Below are 5,897 nucleotides of genomic sequence, written 5' to 3' on the forward strand. Positions count from 1 at the left end.
CCTTATAAACTATCTATCTCGTTGAAGCCTTTTAATTTTTTTATCATTGTCAATAATAATCTCTCTTTCATGATGGAAATACAGTCCAAAGCCGTTTTGAATTTTAATAGTGGAACGAACAATGACATTATCCATCTTGAAATTTCTGATTGGCCCTCGGCAATGGTACAGTAAGACATCTATCTTAATTTGCTAGACTTGAGTCTTACAACAGATAAATTTTTTATCAATGGATAATTCGTTTATATCCTGTAGAAAATTTTCATAGAGAATTAATTGTTCGTATGTAGGTTGAACACCCGCTGCCAACTTAAAAAAAACAAATAAAATCCAAAAACAGTTGGCTTGCCTCGTTCCATAATACAACGACAAGGGTCAAACATTCCCAGACGAAGCAGACAGATCATTCTCCGCCGGCTCCAACAACAATCAATCAGTTACTCCATAATTATCCGATTGTTCATCCTATAAATAAGATGTCATTCAATTCCATTCCTCGTTCCCAATCAAACAATGAAGCCAAGTTTCAGCTGTCTCTGCTTCTTCTTCCTCCTCTGTTTATTACAATGCGGAGCTTCTGGTACAGTGCAGCAGGGAGATGCTCTGAACAAGTTCTACTTTAACAACAGAGCAGGTAGGTCTTCTGCTTCATGGCCTAGCAGTCTCCTTTCGGTATCCAACCTGGAGTCTAAGGTCTACGACAATAGCAAACTGAAGGAGGGCGACAAGGTTGTTCGGCTACCCGGCCAACCGGCCGGCGTGCATTTCGATCAGTACGCGGGATATGTCACCGTCGACAAACCCAACGGTCGAGCTCTGTTTTACTACTTTGTCGAGGCTGCCGAGAATAGCGGGTCGAAGCCTCTTGTGCTCTGGCTCAATGGAGGTATGAAATTAGTAGAAAATGAATCGATCGATAGATCGATGAGTTGCTTTTCGATAGAGTGGTGATTGCTGTGGCGTGGGTGGGTGCAGGGCCGGGTTGTTCGTCGCTGGGGTACGGCGCCATGGAGGAGCTCGGGCCGTTTCGGGTGATGAGCGATGGCAAGACTCTGTACAGGAATCCCTACTCTTGGAACCAAGGTTAAGATCATCTGTCATCATCATCATCATCATCATCATATATATATATATATATATATGCATATATAAATGTTATTTCCTAAAGTTTAGGGAGTAGAGTAAAAAAAGGTTTCTGCTTTGTCATTACTTATTACCCCGAACGACTGACGTGTATCGTCCAATGTAGTGGCGAACGCCTTGTTCCTCGAGAGCCCCGCCGGCGTCGGCTTCTCCTACTCCAACACCACGTCGGACTACGCCAAGAGCGGCGACCGTAGGACGGCGATCGATGCGTTGATTTTCCTCGTCAACTGGTTTGAGCGGTTCCCGGAGTATAAGGGGAGGGACTTCTTCATCACCGGCGAGAGCTACGCCGGGCACTACGTCCCCCAGCTCGCCCATGCCATACTCCATCACAAGGATCGCCTCATCAACCTCAAAGGCATCGCGGTAAGACATGGATCCCGAAATCAAACAGTCCGATCGATCCCCACTCATTTTTATTGCAAATTAAATCGGGAAGGATCGATCCCCTCCGATGCTTCATCGAAAGTTCCCATTTCGATTGCAAATTAATTTCGGAAAGATCAATCTCCTCTAGCTCTCAACCGAAAGATCTAATTTTGCTTTCGAATTCCCTAGATCGGGAACGCAGTGAGCAACGAGGAGACGGATAAGAAGGGGATGTTCGACTATTTCTGGACGCACGCGTTGATTGCCGACGAGACGATCGTCTCGATCCACAAGTTCTACAATTTCTCGCTGGATACGCAGCAGCAGCCTCCGGAGTGCGACCGAGTAGTCGACGAGGCGAGCCGTGTCTTCGATGAAGTGAACATCTACAACATATACGCACCGCTGTGCTTCTCGTCGGGCGTGACGCCGACTCCAAAGTTGCCTTCGGTTTGTCTCTTGCAAGCATCTTTATATTTATCCTCATTTTCATGGTATTTTCAGAGTCAATTTAGATCCATCGATTCAACCTGTTAACTCAAGAATCGGAGTTCATTGCATTCTTGTTTGATCACTACAAGGAGTAAGTTAAATTAAGAAAAGTTATATTGGATTTAGAGGGTAATCTGACTCAAACTGTTAACTTCTAGTCTTTGACTTGTATCCCTTCTTGATCCCATTTAGAAATGGAATAACAACTAACTTGATGCAAACCCTCATAAAAAATTGCATGAAGGGCAGACTCTGGATCGAGCATGATCGAGATTAAAAAGTGATCTGCACTAGAAACTTGTTCCCTTTCAAGCCCCCTCCACCAAATTCATTGGAATGTTAATCACTAACATTACATAGTTTTCATTCAAATCATTAATTTTATGGTTCTCAGTCACTGGATAAGGTTAAATTGCACTAAGGGAGACCTATATGCTGCATGATCGATCGAACAGGACTTCATCTCAGCCATTCTAGACGTGAGCGAGCGAAATGATAAGTTGCCCTAGATCATGTCGTGCAGAGGCTCCCCTTTCATGCAAAAACGACCTGCAAGAGCCAAGACTTGCACACTAGCTTTGCTTTCCTTCACAGGCTCCCTTTTTTTTATAGAATTATTTTTATTCAAATCATTTTATGATTTCTCAGTTACTGAAAGTAATTAAATTGCACAAATGGAGAAGGGAGACTTATGCTTTACATGATTAGTTGAGCAGGATTTGATCTCGGCCACTCTACATTCGAGTGAGCGAGATGATTAATTCCCCTTGATCATGCGTTTCAAAAGCTCCTCCACTTGGGAGAGCTGGAACTTGGATATTATTTTTGTTCACCTTAGGAGGCTTCTTCTTGTCACCAAACTCATTCAAAATTTTTTCCCAATCATATCAATTGTGAATGAATAATAGGGATATGGTCTGTAGCCAAGTTAAATGTAAAAAATCATAGAACTAACAGATTCGATCTTGCTCTGTTTTTCAAAATATGGCAACTTTGCCTGATCCCTTCTTGCCTACCAATTGTTATGTCTATATCTTGAAATGTTTTTTTTTTTCAAATTATGATACAGATTGAGAATTTTGATCCTTGTACTTCTAATTACGTGGAGGCATATCTTAATAATCCTGCGGTACAGAAAGCTCTACATGTCAATGTGACAAAGCTCAACTACACCTGGGATTAGGGTGCAGCCATTTGATAAGCTGCCCTTTGATAAGTTCTTTTCTTTTAAACTAAATAATGAAAATTCAGCTCATTTATTTATATTTTTGTCTCGATGCAGCCAAGTGATACCAAGTTGGTCAGATCAGCCTTCCACAATGTTGCCAATTATTCACGAATTGTTATCTAATGGGATTAGGGTTTTGAAGTACAGGTAAAACAAATTATTGCCTCATGATCATTACATTATATAACTAATCTAGGAGATGAATTAAAGAGGCAAAATTGAAGTGAAAATCCTCTTCACCGCCACCTATGTCTTGATCATATGAACAATTTTTTTTCCCTCTGGGTGATGCGGTCGTTGAGACATGGAGTGTTGCTGCATTATGTCATGGGGCCAAAACTCAGTGCGTCTGAGCATGCCTTGACTACTATACTAATGGCTAGTAGTAATCTATAATCTACCTCCTCTGTGTTAGCCTAGGGATGAGTTGGCAGGGGCGCTGGGGGCGAGTGAATTGTCTTTTGCCATATCATATGAAAGCATTTTTTTTTGCAGTTAAAGCAAACAGAGATTTTCATCAAATTATATGGCGTATCAACTTTACGTTTTAATACTATTCGTATAGGTAGGTGCGTAAATTTTGTAGTGCTTATATACATTGTGTAAGTGCAACAACAGATATTGATATATCAATTTTTCATTTCGAGCCCCATTGAGTTAGTAGTTGTAGGTGTGCAAGTATAATAACTTTAAGATCTCTGCTTAACTTATGTCATACAATAAAGATATTGTTCATTAGATCACGAGTGAAGGGGCTTTCGATCAAATTTTGTCCCTAAGTAAGCTTTGGCCTGGTTCATCGTCATATTTATCCATGCTTGCAATTGTGCAGTGGTGACTTTGATGGAAGAGTTCCTGTTACTTCCACAAGATACTCCCTCAATAAGCTAAAGCTTAAAGTGAAAGCTTCATGGAGAGATTGGATGCTTAACAGTGAGGTAGACAACTATCTTGTTTTAAATCTTTTCGTAATAATACATACATATATTTTGTATTTAATTATCCTCGAATCCACCACTAATAGATAAAGAATTGAAAGTGTTTACATTGATGATGAAGTAAGTTATTCTCCTCTGATACTTGTGTGTGCCCAAACTCTCTTCATTGCCCAAACGATGTCGACGACTGCTAGGCCGATATTAATTTTGATGGGTTTTATTATGAATATGTAGGTCGCGGGATACACTGTAGTGTATGATCACAATTTGACATTTGCCACTGTTCGAGGAGCCGGACATGAGGTTCCAAGTTATCAGCCAGCTCGAGCTCTGGAGATGATCAAAAGTTTTTTTCAAGGGCTGCATCTCCCGGCTGCTTAAGGGTTTCAACAGAGAACCAATCCATTTGTTGTTGTCGTTGTTCGTTGTGATCTCAATAGTTGACTGAAATCTAATCTATGCTTTTTTTAAAATATTATCTTTGGCTCAATTTAATCATGGTTTGACTTCAATTAATAATATAGAAATTTCTTATTAAGTGGTTTAATTTTATGTTAATTTATCATTAATGGAATTAAGATGGTGTGATAGGTTAATAATAAGTGATTATGCCACATTCTCCTTGTTTACATCTAGCATTCTTCAGGTGTGGAACCCGACTATCTTGGAATGCGTAAGACAAATAGAAAACATAATCTGTGGGCAGTCTTGCCCTTTTTTTTCCCTAGGTTTTTTTTCGTTGTTACGTTGTGGTAAATATTTGATTTCATCTTTCTTGGACAACATAATAAAAGTTAGTTTTCTTTTGCATTCTACTTATTTACTTTTCTATTACACAACATTCAATTTGACTTCACTCACAGAAATCTAGAAATGATTTATTCCCACTAAGAAGAACATGTAAGCAATCCTTGTACAAACTGTTAACCGAAATTTGTAACGCAGCATAATTATAAAAAAGCCACCATTGTTTACTGAATTTCCTTATCCTTAGGCAATGAGTTCATAAGAATTAATTCATATATTATAAACTAGCTTTTATTTGGAATTGAGGGATGAAGAAACACTACTTCTTCTGAGTTTGTTTAACTTACCTTAAATTTTTATGCTCAATTTTATGTAAAGAAATTTCATCCTAATCTCTGTCCAGTGCCTTAGCAAATTCCTTAACTTGATCCATGGTTACAACTGGGAGACACGGAGACATTCAAGATATTGAGGAAACTCAAAGGCCGATTGTCGACTCAAGTCTAGTTGAGGCCCTAGGCAGTAAAACATTAGAGCTTTGATATTGTTTAAAAAAAAAAAAGTTTTCACATTTTTTTCATTCAGACTTGAGATAGACAATAAACATATTTATATTCAAATAATAACAATAATAAAATATAATTCCCTACTAATTTATCAAAATAAAAATGTTTAAAATTAAAGGAATAAAACTTTGATTTATATATTGCAATTTCAATATAATAATACTTTAAAATTTTACTCTTACCATACAAATATAATAAACATTCTTTTAGACACTTTTTTATAAATAGGAGGAACAATATAACAGTAATTTAATCAGTATGCAATCATTCTATAATAAAGAATCTCTCAATACATTTCAATGTTAAATCTATTTTTAAAAAATAATAATAATTATTCCTTTTCCACTTCCCTTTCCTAAATCATTATCTTGTTTTTTTTTTTAGTAATCTTGTATTCTCTGTAAAAGGAAA

The 5,897-nt window shown here is 38.0% G+C and overlaps 1 pseudogene; it reads left to right on the top strand.

Annotated features, from left to right (window-relative positions):
* The first annotated feature begins 513 nt into the window (after positions 1 to 513).
* LOC122010749 lies at positions 514 to 4,692 on the top strand (annotated as a pseudogene).
* The last annotated feature ends 1,205 nt before the right edge of the window (positions 4,693 to 5,897 follow it).

Source organism: Zingiber officinale, chromosome 8A (assembly GCF_018446385.1).
Source record: "Zingiber officinale cultivar Zhangliang chromosome 8A, Zo_v1.1, whole genome shotgun sequence".
Classification (NCBI taxonomy): Eukaryota; Viridiplantae; Streptophyta; class Magnoliopsida; order Zingiberales; family Zingiberaceae; genus Zingiber; species Zingiber officinale.